We start from the raw sequence: 16,966 nt of genomic DNA, 5'->3' as shown, positions 1-16,966 counted from the left end.
CTATTTATGAAAATATGGAAACATTATGACACATAAAAATCATTGTATTTTACTTACAAATTCTTATATAAGTTTAAAAAATATCAATATAAGAAAAATAACAAGTAAATAAAATCAAAATAGGTACGAGATCTAACAGAACAGTATTTAACATTCTGCTTTGTATAAACACACATGAAAACAATGGAAATCATTGTGTTTTAAAACAATTTAAACAAATAAAACAAATTCCTAACAGTATTCAACATCTCAGTCTTATAAGTTAACAAATCACAAAATATAATTTTTTTGTATTTTTTTTTTTATATATATATAAAAAAACAGGAAGTCTAGCCGGAGGACAGAGCACTAAAAAACAAAAAAAATTCAAATACAATACTTATTACTTATAAAGTATTATTGTAAATGTTAACACAAGAAAGTATATATATATATATATATATAAATATGAGAGGGTTATGGAAAAAACACTATTTTTCTTTGGAAAATAAATGAATGTTCTCTAAAGTTATAGTTAATTTTTTATTATTTTATAATAGAAAAATAATGAAGTTTCAATGGTTTTTAAAAGAAATTGTATTATTAAATTATCCTGCACATAAATTTATCTTACCTTATAGACAAATAATTTTGATCACTGTCCTCCGTCTAGACTTCCTGTTGTGGATTGTCTCGTCTGATTGTTAATATCCAAATGGGTCACAATGGTCGTCAAGTCCGTTGTCGACCCATTCGGTGTCCCAGATGTTGCTGTCTCCGTCGTCGCTCTGAAACAATCACTCGTCCACTCCGACTGATCGTTCAGTGACGGCCATGGTGACATCAATACCTGAGACACCCCAGCAGGACTTAGTGTAGGACTGCCAGAATGAGTTGCCAACGGACCTGATGCCGAGCAGTTCCTGGCGAGGTGGCCAGCGACCCCACACTACTGGTAACAGCCTAAAACATCAATCAAATTAAATGTAGAAAAGAAAATGTTTCTAATATTTATAAATGTCACTTATGTTTACTACGTGGGGTTTTCCAGATACCTCGACGGTTGCGCCGCGACGAGGACGAAGGCCTTATCACCGGCCCAGAGTACACAACCACCTGGTCGTTCAATGTGGCTCCATTAAAGGCGGCTGTGCACGGGTTAGGCCGACTGTAATGCCTACGTCCTCGATCACGTCTAATGGCACCACCGCCGTCGCTGCCAGGGACCAGACAATCCCTACTTCCTCCCTCGTTCAATTTTGAGGGTTCCTATAATAACCAGTTAGTTTATTATAAAAAAAATGTATAAATAAAATATACACCAAAGCAAAAAAAATTAACTGATAAACTAAAGCTTTATGGTTGATTATCAAATTTATTTTAATTAAAAAACCATTATAGTCGTTCCAAGTGTTTGCTTAAATATTAGGTAGCCAATTACTTAGTTTTGTTTTGAACTAGTCAAAATGTCTTTCAATATTTGAATTTTTTGCTATTACATGTTTCTATTTATTTAATATTATCAAAACATAGAGCGGTTAACTAAAAAATTGAAAAACCAGATAATGCCTTAGATGTGAAATATTTTTTTTTAACACAATACAAAACTAGTTAACTGTACAAGAAGTGTATGTCGTTTCAATCAACGCACCAGGTAAAAACACAATATTCAAGTTAAAATTAAAAATATTTAACTTTAATGTTCTAATAATAAAAAATGTCTTCTAACTATAAAGTATAATAGAACGCATCAGTTTTTAAAAATAAATACTAAAACGACAAGTCATTTACTGATAAGCATTTATTTTTTTTACTTGTCTATAAGTAGTTTTCTATTACGACAGATGATTTTCTAATTGCTAAATAAAAAATATTAAGTTTTACATAAAAACAAAAATGGAATCCATCCAATTGATATGCCATAAAATGACTTCTACAAAAGTAATTTTTTATCAGACTTCCACCATAACTTGGAAAATAAATCTTTAAAAGTATCATAATTAGAAATACTTAATATTTATTTACCTTAGAAGTAGTTGGCATACTAAAAATGGCACTTAAATTAATTTTTGCCAAATATTGTATATTATTTGCAACTTAGTATTTAACATTTTTCGTTCCCCTTACCATTTAAGTATTGGACAAATTGTCAAAAAATGTAATTATATACGGTTATATAATATTAGATAAATAAATGTAAGGTAATCTATATTTTATTTTAATAATTTGATAAAAACAAAATTTGTAATATGGAATTAAATTGCATTTTGTTTTATAGAAATATTGAAAAGAAAAAATTAAATATGACGCTTTGTATCAAATTAATTTCTAAACAAAAAAGTGTCCGGTAAATTAAGTTTGTTGTGAAAAAAATTACCTCCAAATAAAGCCATCAATATTATTGTTACGTTCACAAATGTTCATAATATGACTCCTTGTTTATTTGTAATCGCCTTCCTAATGTATTAGTGTCCAAGTTTGACACATATTTAAAACATTTACGTTAGTTTGAGTTCTGGTTTCAAATTCAAACAATTTGTAAATATTAAATAAATTTAACTCAACTCATTTTTTTTTAAATAAAAGAAAGAAAGAGAACTAAGTGAAAATAATACGTGTTAACACGTAGAGACTATACTTACGTATGACATTCTAATTAGTTCGAAACCTATTTTAGGTGATTTTTCTGAACAAAACAAGAGATTATCTACTATCTACACTACCTGTCCTTATTTGTTTTTTGTGCCATCGTTTTTAGCATTAAAAAACAAATTGATTGAAAAAAAAAAATCGAAATTCGGGTCTGGGGTGGTAAAGTCGATTTGTTCCAATTATTTTTATTAGTAAATTAAATTAATTATTGGTTTTGTATATTCGTAATTTAAATAAAACAATTTTATTGAGATTCTGCAGGATAATCATTACGGTATGTGCAATTTGAAACAAAGAATATTACACTCTATCGCTGTTAGAAAAATGAATTGATTATTATTAGTTTAGAGAAACAGTATAGTTTGTTGTGGTCGAGATAGATGGGGGTTGAAATAAAGGGTACACTGGTGTTCAGTTATTACGGATAAATTTATTTGAACAAAATAAACATATGGTTTTTTTTAACAAAATGTATCGTCGAAACGGTATCCACATAGGAAGTAGTGGTCAGCTAACGGCGGCGGCGACCGGTTCGCGTTGCCGACCCGCGACCTGACGGACTAAGGTAAGAGATGCGGTCCGCCACCCAGCGGTGACGAATGTAGTTAGCATGATATTGCATGACAAATCCAGCTTGATAAAATAATGTATGCTAATATAGAGATACCTACACTATTAGTGTCACACAGTTGGGATTGGGTTGTAAATTTTTGTTTTTTTTTAACTATCGTAATTTTAGTGATTGAAAGTGTTGTTGTGAAAGTTTTTATAGAATTGGGTAGCTAGATCAGGTATTGTTGGAAGTTTTAAGTCGTTGTGTAGGGTTCGGTCCTTAAAGTTAAACATATAAAACCAAGTTATATCGGGCAAGTTTGCATGTCATTTTTAAAAATATATATAAGATGAATCTTTTTGTTATAGTATCCTTGTTTCATAATGCATTCTTTACAAATATTTTGTGTGCATCTATTATGCAATTTTTAATGGAACTTGGATCTACATGGAACTTGTGAATGTTTAGATAATCCTCCTGAAAAGTTGATAATTTTGACTTATCACGTTTTGACCAACCATCGAAGATATATTCTTGACATAACACACCTAATTTAACTTTATAATTATATTTTATATTTACTTAATATTTAACTTTATTTTTATAATTATATAAAATTAAAACACAATTGATTTTTAAAATGAGTTTAATTTGTGCATGAAGTCTGTAAGTGAATATAATTTCTAAAAAACTGGAAGTCATAATGTGTACACAGTCTCTACTCTTCATTGAGTTCACAATTAAGGGTTCCTTAATGATATATGTATACTTATATTATCGGTGTTTTAACTTGCAAAAATTGGGTTCAAGGTTACTAGTATCAATTGTAGATACAACACATTCAGTAACATTTATTATTATTCATACTTAATTACTCATTATTTTTTAAAAACTGTTGCAAGCTGCCAATATGTATGACATAAACTATGCAAGGTTCCAGTTAATGAGTATTTTAGTTTTAACGGTTATTACAGACTATAATTATTACTGAATTCTACAAATAAACCACTTGTAATTTATTGTGGGGATGTAGGCACAACGGTGACAGGCCGGTGTCCAGTGGACTAACAGTTTTTTAATAAGTTAAATTATTGCAATTTTATATCTTTAATTTTAGCTATTATCAATTAAAGAATGCTAGAAAACTAGTACAAGAAAAAAAATCAAAAAAGTAATTTTTAAAAAAATAATTTTGGTTTGACCTATTGTATTTTTTGCATTTTTTAAATAATTTTCTTTATACATTTTTTTTTTTAAATATTTACAATCTGTATTTATATATACCATAAGTAAAATTTAGGGCTAATTTATTTACAAAGCTGTAAGTGATATGTATGACTTGAGATACCTTCTCAAACAACTAAAGTTGGATGCAATTTGAGTCCAGACATAATTAGTATTACTCAAATGTTTCGGCGTTCTGAAAAAAAAAAAATTGTAAGTATGCCACTTCATCTTTTAACAATTTTTTTTTTTTCGTAAATACTAAATTGATGTTTACAATTTGATTGTATGCAAATCATTGTATTGTACATTGATCTACTTGTAAAGCTAACATTGAGTAAATTTCAATATCGTTTGTGAATATTATTTTAGAAACCGAATACCGAATACTTTTATTTAAAATACAGAACCTGTTTGAAATATTTAATGACGATTGTTTCGAAACATGTTTTGGTTTTCCTTACCTGATTAATTTAAAAACAATAACACCTACTAAATGTTATCTATTCTTTAATAAACATGTAAAAGAAGTACATATTTGGTTTAATCACCTGGATCGTCTTTACAAACAATTTGTCTCAATTGTTATAGTATCCTTGTAAATGTTGCAATATTTAAAAATATTTAATGTAAATCTATTTTATATTCTCTATCATAATAAGATTAGTTAATCAAATACAAGTATAAGAAATGTTATTTAACTCAATTTATATTCTTGACATAACACACCGAATAAGTATAATAACTTTATATTTATAACTCGATAAAATTATAATAAAATCGATTTTTAGAATGAGTGCAAAATAGTCGTGCATATAGTTTAATAGTGAATATAATTTCTAAAAAAACTGTAGGTGATATGTGCGACCTGAGGTACCCTCCCAAACAACTATATTTAGGTGCAATTCGAGTACAGGTATAATTAGCATTACTCAATTTTTTCGGCGTAAAAAAAAAAAAAAAAAATTCAGTGATTAGTCGAAAGATGAAGTGTCATCATGAAGCTATATTATTTAGTCAGCTGTATAAAATAAAGGTGCATAAACGGTATTTTTAAACCCCCCTTTTCTTCTTCTCTTTTGATTTTAAAATGTTTACACTTTTAAATAATTACTAAAATTCGTTAATTTTTTTTTTTAATTCACATATATTTTTTGAATCCCCTAGATTAGGTTGAATAACAGGTATGGAAATGAAAAATTAAATAAAAAATTGTTTTAATAAATAATCGTCAATTTGCAATATAAATTGAAGTAATAATATGGCCGGCATTGTGGAATCGGAGAGTCACGGATTTTTCGCAATTATCTTTACGGAAAGTTAAATTTTTCTTGATCAACAAATAATTATCACCAAAACAGGAAGATATTATTTTAACTTGGAAATTATTTAATATTACTTAAGTAACTTAATGCGTTACTATTTCACTCATTAGTTAAATACCACTAACGATATGTAAAGTTTATCTATAATATACTCACACTTTGTATGCATATCTACGAAACAGATACATCGGTGGTACAGGCCAGACGATCCAACCAAAATCACCCTGATGTACCCAACGACCATGTGACGAATTTCTGGTCGATAACCGTGGTCTGTTAAGGCACAGGAACAACTTTCCTTCCACGACATTTTCATCGATCTTCAACTTGTTGGTTAAATACATTCGTGTACCATTTGCTTGCAACTAAAAATCATTAAGGGTATTACAATTAATATTCATATATATATATATATATATATATATTTATAAAGGATAGGGTGAAGGCAACTGACGAAAATAAAACGCTAGTATTCATCGACCCTCCAATTTATCAACGGGTTCCGTTGATAAATATAATAACACAATTGATTTTTGAATGAGTAGAATACTTGTGCATGTAGTCTAATAGTGAATATAATTTCTAAAAAACTGTAAGTGATATGTGTGTCTTGAGGGTACCGTCTCAAACAACTAAATTTGGATGCAATTCGAGTACAGGCATAATAGCATTATTAAAAATTTTCGGCGTTTTGAAAAAAAAAACAAAAATTGTTCAGTGAATAATTGAAAGATGAAGTGGCATCATGGAGATATTTTATTTAGTCGGCTGTATAAAATAAAGGTCCATTAACATTATTTTTAAACCCCCTTTTCTTCTTCTATTTATATTTATAAATGTTTTCACTTTTAAATAATTACTAAAATTTGTTAAATTCACAAATGTTTTTGAAGTAGTTATCCGCCTAAAGAACATTTAAGGATAGAGCAATAATTGTAAAACGTCAAATAAAATGGACAGTTACAGCTAAAACGAAAAGAAAACCTAAAACCATTACTTACGCTGTTATCGCTTTTTCTGTATTTATCCGGTCCGGCCGATTAGAGCGCACATAAGTAAACTGTTTGTGTTTTTTGCCATAGTCGCATGTTCTTGTCACAAATGAGTTAGATTGACTTTGTTCGCTGCTGTAACCGACAATTATTTAATTAAGATTACCATCGGTGCACGAATATTGTAATCATACCTGATCATTATATTTTTAGGTAAGCTTATTTTACAATTAGTTAAACAAACATAGAAAAATCTATAATCCTAACCTAACTAACCTAACCGTTGTTGTTTTTAGTCAACTGGTTGGTTAGGTTAGCTATTAGGCTACTATATTTTGTAGGACAGATCGCTGAGAATATTAACAGATAGGTGTCCAAGAAATAATTTCAAACAACTTGTTATTTTAATAAAAATGCCCAGGTTCAATCCTGGGAGATTATGTTGAATAATAGGTATGGAAATAATAATTAAATTAAAATATTATTTTAACGAATAATCGTACATTTTTAATGTAAATTAAAATAATAATATAGCTAACATTGTGGGATCGGAGAATCACGAATTTTTAGTAGTTATCTTTACTGAAAGTTAAATTTTTCTTGATCAACAAATAATTATCACCAAAATAGAAAGATAATATTGAACTTGGTAATTATTTAATATTCCAACCTAATATGTTACTATTTAAACTTAAGTAATAGACAGTAAGTATACATGAAAATAAAGCTTACACTATACTCTGTTGATTTAAAACAAAATATAAAAGATTATACTTACCTTATTTCGAAAAAAAAGTTATTTCAAAACACGGTAAATAAAAGTGTGTATGGTGTTAACAGAAAATCGCAAATAAAAACACATGGGCTTTATCAGGATTGTTTCTTATCGGTAAACTAGTTGTTCCTAACATCATTCTTTACATTTCTTGTAAAATTTCAATTGATGGTATAATCACAGATTATATGAAAACAGATTGTTCACTCGGGCCTTTAACAATAGGATTGCAAATAAGGCTCTATGATTGGCCCGCCAAAATCAGTGTGACCGTCTGAGGGGAATTTGTTTTTAAACGTGTTCGCGGGCTTTCGCATTTGTTAAATAATTGAGTTAAACAGAATGTTTCTCTTGTATTTACTAAACATTTTATAAATATAATTAACCATAACGATAATAATATTATTCTTACTATTACAGTTGTTTTATATTATCTTACACACTATATAGTACGACGTATCCAAGGGCAATAATTTTAATTTCAATAACAAAATATCATTAATAAATAATAATTCATATCCACATACCCGATAACTTTTTGACAAAATCATAGGATCTTTATGGTAGAGGTGTGTCGCTTGACAACTCTCTAACCATTTTTTACACCTTACACAGTAAATTACTGTATACATATATATATATATATAAGTTGAAAATTATAAGATCTATTATAAAATAAAATAATTATAAATGCTTACCTTTGCGGATCAGTTGGAAAAATAAAATAGCTAATGCTATTTTATGTTTTTGACATTTTTGTTTCGCAAAATTGTACCGAACACGAAGTCATTGTAAAAATTAAAAACTCACAAAATGGTTTAAAATTTCGTAAAATTTGGAGATCGCTGCATCTAAATGCAAACTAATAAGATTAAGGACTATATCGATATTGGCCAAGAAACTAATAATATCATTGAAATTGCATGCATTGAAATTATAAACAACGGGGTTTGATTGGTCATTTAGTAAACTAAATGAGTTAAGTAGATAAAATAATTCTAAGCGTGGGTGATAAGAGTCTACTTCAGTCGCTGTTACGGTAGGCGATATTTGCAAAAAGTTGTTTAAAATTAAATCTCTAAATTCTTTGAAATGCATATTATAACATTTAAAATGTTTTTTTATAAAAGTAAAACGTGTTCCAAATTGTTATGTCGAGTAAATGGAATAAAACTTTTTTGTACTATTACAAATTAACGTGACCTTAAGTAACCTTTTACACGACCGCTATATATATATATATATATATATACATAATACTATAGATACTTAATGATTTGTTTATTTATACTCACAGTGAGCAACTGTTGGAATAATAATTAATATTCTATATATCAAGAAGTATTTCACAATATATAAATATGTTGTTTATCTGTATAATAAAAATACGTAGTTGTTAACCAGGAAATGTTATAGAAAAACAAAGTTGTTTTTGTAAGCACACGTGTATATGTAGACGCGTGCAACCTTGTGGGTTAATATAAATAGCATTTGATCTAAGGGCTCGGGGCTCAGTATTTCTATTCAGTTTATACATATTACTAGTGTATTATTGTTTCACTGTGTTGTATATATTATATGTATAATATATCTATTATTGTAATAACATTATTTGTGTTGAATACTTGATTATCATCTACTACTACTCGCACTCTGATACTATATTTATGTATAGTATTACAACAGGTTATGCGCCCAGACACTCAGACAAACAGTCAAAGGCACACCGGACATCGAGAGTCAAGTATTTGAAGAACACAATTTTTTTTTAAGATCACCAAGTAAGTGAATTATAGTAATTAAGCAGCACCTGACGAAGTGTATATTGGATATACATTTATCAAAGTCGTTCAAGAGTACTATACAAGTACGTCATCTATTGATATGGAAGAATCAATAAAGATTGCCAAGCTATGCAATATTGAAGGTTGGACACTTTGGAAATTTCAGATGAAGGTAATACTAACTTCATATGAGTTGGGTAGTTTAATTACAGGAGAGTATACAAAACCAGTGCTAACAAGCAAAGAAGCTGACGCCCAGAAAAGATATAAAGAGGATCTATTATATTGGCAACGGGCTGACTCTAAATGCCAAAAACTGATAGTAACATCGGTTGACAACGGTCCAATGCAATACCTGATTAACTGTAAAACATCGTATGAAATGTGGACAAAATTACTCGCTGTCTATGAGCAGAAAAACGAGGCGAGTATACATTTAATACAACATAAATTTTTCAGTTACGTAAAGGACTCGGCTGACGATATGTCGACGCATATTACCAAATTGCAAAACCTACAGAATCAACTTAGTTTGATGGGACAACCAGTCACAGAATCTATGCTTATGACGAAAATTCTAATGACTTTGCCATCGGAGTATAAACATTTTTACAGTGCATGGGACTCAATGCAGCTAGAAAGTAAGAATTTAAATGAACTAACATCTCGGTTACTTATTGAGGAGTCGAGAATGTATCAAGGTAGTTCGGTAGTTGAATCTGTAGAAGAAAATAATGCTTTAACTGTTAGAAAGTTCCAGAAGAAATTTTCTAAAAAGACAGGCAGTGAAAAATTTGGTTAACGGAAAGTTGGGAATCCAAATGTGGGTACTAAAAAGATAGGACCCTGTTTTTATTGCAAAAAGGGCGGTCATTTCAAAAAGGACTGCAGGAAGTATAAAAAAGACCAAGACGATGCCAAGGGAAATTCGTCACAATCAAGTGAAATAGGACAAGCTTTTTACAGTGAACTGTTATTCACAGAACAAGAATCGGATAACTGGTATCTAGACTCTGGTGCTACTAATCATATGACGGGACATAAAAATTGGTATGTTCATTATAATCAATTTAAATCACCAATTAAAGTGAAAATAGGCGATGGCACTATTTTATATGCGCAAGGTTCTGGTCAAATCAATATTATATGTTATGTTAGAAATAATCAGTATAATAATTTTATGACTAATGTTTATTATGTACCTGAACTAAAATATAATTTATTCAGTGTTGGTTCTACGTTGGACAAGGGCATAAAAATGAAGTCAGATAATAAAAAATGTGTATTTTTACTAAACAACAAGATCGTTTGTGAAGCGGTACGCAAAAATGGCTTGTATAATGTTAATATTAGAATACAGAACCAGCCAATTAACAAAACGGGTTTCGTCAACGATGTGCAGCCAGAAGCAACGGCCGTAGTAGCGGGTTCATTAACACTGTGGCACGAACGTATGGCACATCAAAACATTGGTTACGTAAGAAGTTGTTTACTTAAACATAATATTAAGGTGGAGAGTGACAATAACTTCACATGCGAGGCATGTATTATGGGTAAACATAGTAGAAAATCATTTCAAAGTCGTACGGACAAATCACAAAAAGTGGGAGAATTAATATTTACTGATCTTTGTGGACCTTTCCAGACAGATTCTCTAGGCGGGTCAAAATATTATCTTGTTTTTAAAGATGATTTTTCACACTTTAGAACTGTATATTTCTTAAAACATAAAAATGAAGTTAAAGACAAACTTGAATTGTTTATTAAATGTTTTAAAAATGAGACAGGTAATAAAATAATAGCAATACGTTCGGACAACGGCGGAGAGTTTGTTAATAAACAGGTTTTAGGAATATTAAACAAGTATGGAATCCGTCATCAGAAAACAATAGCCTACACACCACAACAGAATTCTTCAGAACGCGAAAATCGTACGTTGGTGGAGGCTGGTCGATCAATTTTATATTCCAGAAATATGGATTTATCATTATGGGCAGAAAGTATATCATACGCTAATTATACTTTGAATCTCACAGGTAAAAGCTCAATTAATAATAAAAATCCAAATGAGTTGTATTATAATAAATTGCCTGACATAAATCACTTAAGAGTTTTTGGAAATAAAGTGTATGTACATGTACCCAAGGAAAAACGTCAAAAGTTAGATGCCAAGTCTAGAAGCGGTATTTTCGTTGGATATTCTATTGACAAGCGCGGGTACAGGGTTTATTTTAATGATACGAAAACGGTAAATGATTGCCGGACGTTATATTCACTAAGGAAATAATAAATACAAATGAAGTTAGCATAAGCGAAAGTGTTACACAGGTTGACGACGAGAAGGAACAAGTCGTGAATGAAAAACCAGTTCAAAACGAGGAAACAGTAACCATACCTATAGTCACGGACACTCATGGGTACAGTTTACGAGACCGCAGCCAATTACAAAAACCGGTAAGGTATCGGTGCATGCTAAGTATATCAGAACCAGTTAACTATTATGAAGCGATAAACAGTGAGTATGCAAATAAGTGGGAAGAAAGCAAAGAATGACGAGCTTAAGTCATTAATTGAAAATAAAACGTGGGAACTTGTCGACAGACCGATAAATAAAAGTGTTTTAAACAATATGTGGGTATTTAAAATTAAGTACAATGTAAATGGTCAAGTCGAGAGATTTAAGGCGCGTTTGGTGGTTAACGGGTCAAGACAAAAACCAGGCGTGGATTTTGGAGAAGTTTTTAGTCCAGTATGCCGATATGAAAGCATACGTACAATATTAGCAGTTTCTGCGGCTAAGAAACTTGAACTCAAACAATTCGACGTGAAAACGTCATTTCTTCATGGAGAATTAGATGAAGAAATTTACATGGCTCAACCATTGGGTTTTAATGACAACTCGGGTAGAGTATGTAGATTACGTAAGTCTTTGTGCGGATTAAAACAATCACCAAGAAATTGGAACTTTAGATTTAGACGTTTTCTAGAAAAATATAATCTTAATCCAACTGATTCAGATCCATGTGTGTATATAAATAATGATAATAATGAAAATAGTTATTTTAGCTATATTCGTCGATGATGGTTTAATTGCTTCAAACAGTATTGCAAAATCACAAGAACTCATTTCAAGTTTACAACAAGAGTTTCAAATCACACAAGGAGATTTAGATAATTTCCTAGGTATGTCAATAGAGAAACAAAATGATGGCTCATTATTCATTCATCAGGCCAAGTATGCAAATAATATTATTGAAAGATTTAATATGAATAATGCTAAAGAAGTTTCTGTCCCCATATCTCGAACAGACACGTCATTCGATAACACAGATACGCAGGTATTACAGCCAGGTAATAACTTTTATAGACAAGCAGTAGGGTCACTGTTATTTCTGTCACAAGTAACAAGACCGGATTTAGCGTTTGCAGTTAATTATGCAAGTCGTTTTCTTGCAAAACCTACAAATGCACACTGGCAAATGGTCAAGCGTATAATGCGTTATGTTAAACATACATTAGATTATGGTTTGCGTTATAAATCAGATGATAATTTATTGTTGAGTGTCTACAGCGATTCGGATTATGCCGGCGACATTCAAACACGAAGATCTACTTCGGGACATTTATTTGTTGCGGGACCTTGTACAATAGGGTGGAATTCACAACGTCAAGCATCAGTTACTCTGAGTTAAACTGAAGCTGAGTTCGTCGCCAGCTGCGAATCAATAAGAAGTTTAATTTGGTTTAAAAGATTGTTAACTGAATTAACTAATGAAAAGGGATTGTATAAACCTATTTTGTATATAGATAATCAAAGTACTATTCGTTTGATTAGGAATGCAGTTTTTCACAAGAGGTCAAAACATATTGATGTTCGTTATCATTTCATTCGGGAGAAGTTTGAAGAAGGTGTATTTGAACTGCAGTACAAAGAAACAGAAAACCAACTAGCTGATATCTTCACGAAGCCATTAGCCAAGGACAGACTTGAAAAGTTACGGTCAATCATAGGCGTGAAGAGGATCACAGAAGATTAATATAGTGTTAAGAAAATATTAATTAAGGGGTGTGTTGGAATAATAATTAATATTCTATATATCAAGAAGTATTTCACAATATATAAATATGTTGTTTATCTGTATAATAAAAATACGTAGTTGTTAACCAGGAAATGTTATAGAAAAACAAAGTTGTTTTTGTAAGCACACGTGTATGTGTAGACGCGTGCAACCTTGTGGGTTAATATAAATAGCATTTGATCTAAGGGCTCGGGCTCAGTATTTCTATTCAGTTTATACATATTACTAGTGTATTATTGTTTCACTGTGTTGTATATATTCTATGTATAATATATCTATTATTGTAATAACATTATTTGTGTTGAATACTTGATTATCATCTACTACTACTCGCACTCTGATACTATATTTATGTATAGTATTACAACAGCAACAACCCGGTAGCGATGATGAAGAAATGAATGAGACGAAGTGATCGTCTACCTACTCCGTTTTCATTAACAATTTAACGAACGGAATAATACCATTTAAATAAACAATGACGTACCTTTCATAATACTAATACTTGTATTATTATTGTAATTATTTTTGGTGTTTATTACCTATCAACATGTAAAATGTCTTGTAAATATACAAATCATTAATGTTCCAAAAAATAATAATGTATTATAACCGTTCTCACTAAACAAAAATATTATTGCTATTATGTTTAATGGTTATTAATTATACGATATTGTAGTTAACCATACTCTAAGTCATTATTGTTATTTTTAGTATTAGTAGATGAAGTAGTAAAAAAAAAGTAAAACTAAAATAAATGTAAAGAAAACCAGTAATTTCGTTAATAATTATGTCATTATCATTATAATAAAAAAAAAAATAGTTTGCATTATTTCATTATAAAAATTGAGTTTTAATATTAACACTAACAGGAGAAAAAAAAAATATATATAAATAAAAATAAAACAAAAAACATACAAATTTTAGTATAAAATTGGGTTTTAATATGTACATAGAAAAAATTAATAGATTAATAAAAAAAATACATACACAGGAAATCAACATAAACTAATTGACTAATTAATAAGTCTATTAAATTGGTTGAATATAATATTAGTGTGTGAGGGGACATCGTTAAAATGCTCTTCCACGGCAAAAACATCTGACTGGCTTAGCCAGAGGTGTAAGTCTAGTGCCGCGTCCCTCACACGTCTTAAATTGAGATAATCTTACTTGATTGGGTATTTCCCGGGTAGCTGAAACCACACGCACAAAGGTAGCCTCAGGATTGAGGTACGTCGATATCTCTCCGTATTACATACAAACTGAAAACGACGCGTTACCCTCCCCGAAGGTAGATTATGCGCATGGTCGCCACCCGGTAATTATCTCATACAAAATTTGTTTGCCAACGATTGAGGAAAAACAGAATCTCCTCAACAAAAAAAAATTAGCCCGCACTAGGTCCCCCGTGTTAAACCCAACCGAACCCATTGGATCATAGAAAATGTACCTAAGCGTCCTGTAGCGCGTATTCGGCGGTAATAAAAGACGGGGTCACCGCACGCTAGTGAGCGACTTGCGTCCAATGGCCAGGTATCTGAGTAGAGTGTCCTTAGGGTTGTAAGAGCTACCCGGCCACGGAAAGTCTTCTAACGATATTTCAGACGAACGAATTCTCCTTTCCATATCTCCATCGGTAATGAGCGCTAAAAATAATAAATACAAATTATAAATTTGATTTTGTAGTTTAGTAAGAAATACAGGAAACGAGTAGCCATCAGTTTGGTGATAAAATTCGATTTTTAGGTATACGGTGTAAAATATAATTTAAATAAATACCTTCAGACTCATCGGTGTCGTACTCCTCTTCCTCCTACTCCTCGCTGGTTTCTTCATCGGTTTCATCCTCGGCATACTCAGTTCCATAGTCCAGGTAAGTAAACGGATCGTGCAGTATGCCGTCTGGACCAAAGCCACCGTCGGGCAAACCGAACGCTTCGACAAACTCTCCACGAGACGACAACGTTACCTCCAGATCCTCATTTTCAATCGCGGTTGAACACTTGTTAATAAATTGTTGTTTAGGTTGCATTTTACAAAAGTGAAATGTCCGGTCAATGACGTAAAAATATTACTTTAGTCGAGCAGAACATTTGCAACTGATAAATGTACGCTAATCGAACGGTATTTATGCCCAACTAAGAAACTCTAAAAGGCTTCACCGGCCGAAAAAAGGAGGTAACGATCACGGGAAATATATTTAATGTTCGCTTATACTAATAATAATTACACACACACACACATCAGGTATAGTATAATAACATATAGTTTTATTTCATGAAGATATTTTTGGAACACATAAACGTACAAGATATGCTTTAAGTGTAAATATTTAATTCCATTTATAATATCTAAACCTTTCTAATTTTTTTTTTATATCTTTATGTATATTTTTTCTGTAGAGAACAGAATCTCTTAAGGCTTACTTAAAGCGAGTTACTATTGACAAAGATAAACTTCAACAAGAAACTGCTGGGTACAAAGAAATAACAGAGTTGTTGAAATCAGTGGCGGTTCTGGCATTAAATTGTTGAGGAGGCAAAACTTTGTACCCTTATTGATAAAAAAAAGCGCAAAACCCCCAGACCTAAAATTTCTTCATACTAGTTTTTTTAGCGTACTTCCTTTTTTTTAACTGTAACAGAAGGCTTTTGCTTATTTTCCTAGTTATTAGTTATAATCGCATTACCCGTCATCTATTAAAATAATTATCATTAAAATGTACTAACTTAAGATAAATGTAAAGTCGTAAAAACATACGTAAATACAATTTACAAAAGATGAAATTGTAATCGTAAAAGTTTTTGGGTTTTGAAGTGACTAGTATCTTTCTAGTAAAAAATAATTCTTATTAAAGTTTAACAAAATATTAAAATATTTAAAACAAATTTAATAAAGAAATCAATTTATAATTTTAAATAAAACAAATTGTAATAATAACATTTTTTTTGGACTAGTATCTTTCTAGTACCTAACAAAAAATGAAAAGTACAAATTTTAGTAGGGTAGAAGTTAAATAATAAAATATGTTGAATTCAAATTTGGGTGTATGAACTAGTATCTTTCTTGTAACAAAAAAATAAAAGAACAAATTTAAAAAAGATAAAATTTTAAACATATATGTTAAATTATAAATGTATAAACTATGTTTTATATTTTATCTCAATATTTCTATCTTTTTTATCAGCATATATATTAATGATATCTTCATAAAATGGTTCATTTTCTTTCAGCTGTTGGATTAATAATTTTTCTATACTTATTGTAGACAGAGAACTTAAACGTTGTTGGGATGTACTATTCCTTAAATATGTTTTAATTCGTTCCAGGCAAGAGAAACTTCTTTCGACAGAAACACTAGTAGAAGGAATTGTTAATATTAGAGAAAATAGCTTATAAACTTCAGGCATAACTTCTTTTAAATAATCATTTTCAAAAATCTTAACCATGTCATAAATGTGTGATAGATTATGATATTTGACATCATTGTATAAGACTTCTAGTTCTACTTTTAAGTTGTCCATATCTTGAAAAATATTAGAATATGTTTTTTTAAGATTTTCTAAAGCACTAGTGGGAAAATTACAAGATAATCTTTAA

General features: G+C 30.3%; 1 long non-coding RNA gene across 1 annotated transcript; it reads right to left on the bottom strand.

Annotated features, from left to right (window-relative positions):
• Nucleotides 1–1,118: 1,118 nt before the first annotated feature.
• Nucleotides 1,119–7,551, bottom strand: LOC126833169 (uncharacterized). The gene is made up of 4 exons (XR_007684902.1): nt 7,504–7,551; nt 6,735–6,860; nt 5,890–6,098; nt 1,119–1,248 (listed from the first exon to the last, which is right to left on the bottom strand). It is a non-coding gene; the product is annotated as an uncharacterized LOC126833169 (long non-coding RNA).
• Between the last annotated feature and the right edge of the window lie 9,415 nt (nt 7,552–16,966).

Source organism: Adelges cooleyi, unplaced genomic scaffold (genome assembly GCF_023614345.1).
Source record: "Adelges cooleyi isolate 19-005CV unplaced genomic scaffold, UGA_ACOO_1.1 ACOO_flye_CR_arks_rails_tigmint_CR_PRNA_192, whole genome shotgun sequence".
Classification (NCBI taxonomy): domain Eukaryota; kingdom Metazoa; phylum Arthropoda; class Insecta; order Hemiptera; family Adelgidae; genus Adelges; species Adelges cooleyi.
The sequence above is the reverse complement of the archived record's forward strand: the minus strand, read 5'-3'. Positions and strand labels throughout refer to the sequence as shown.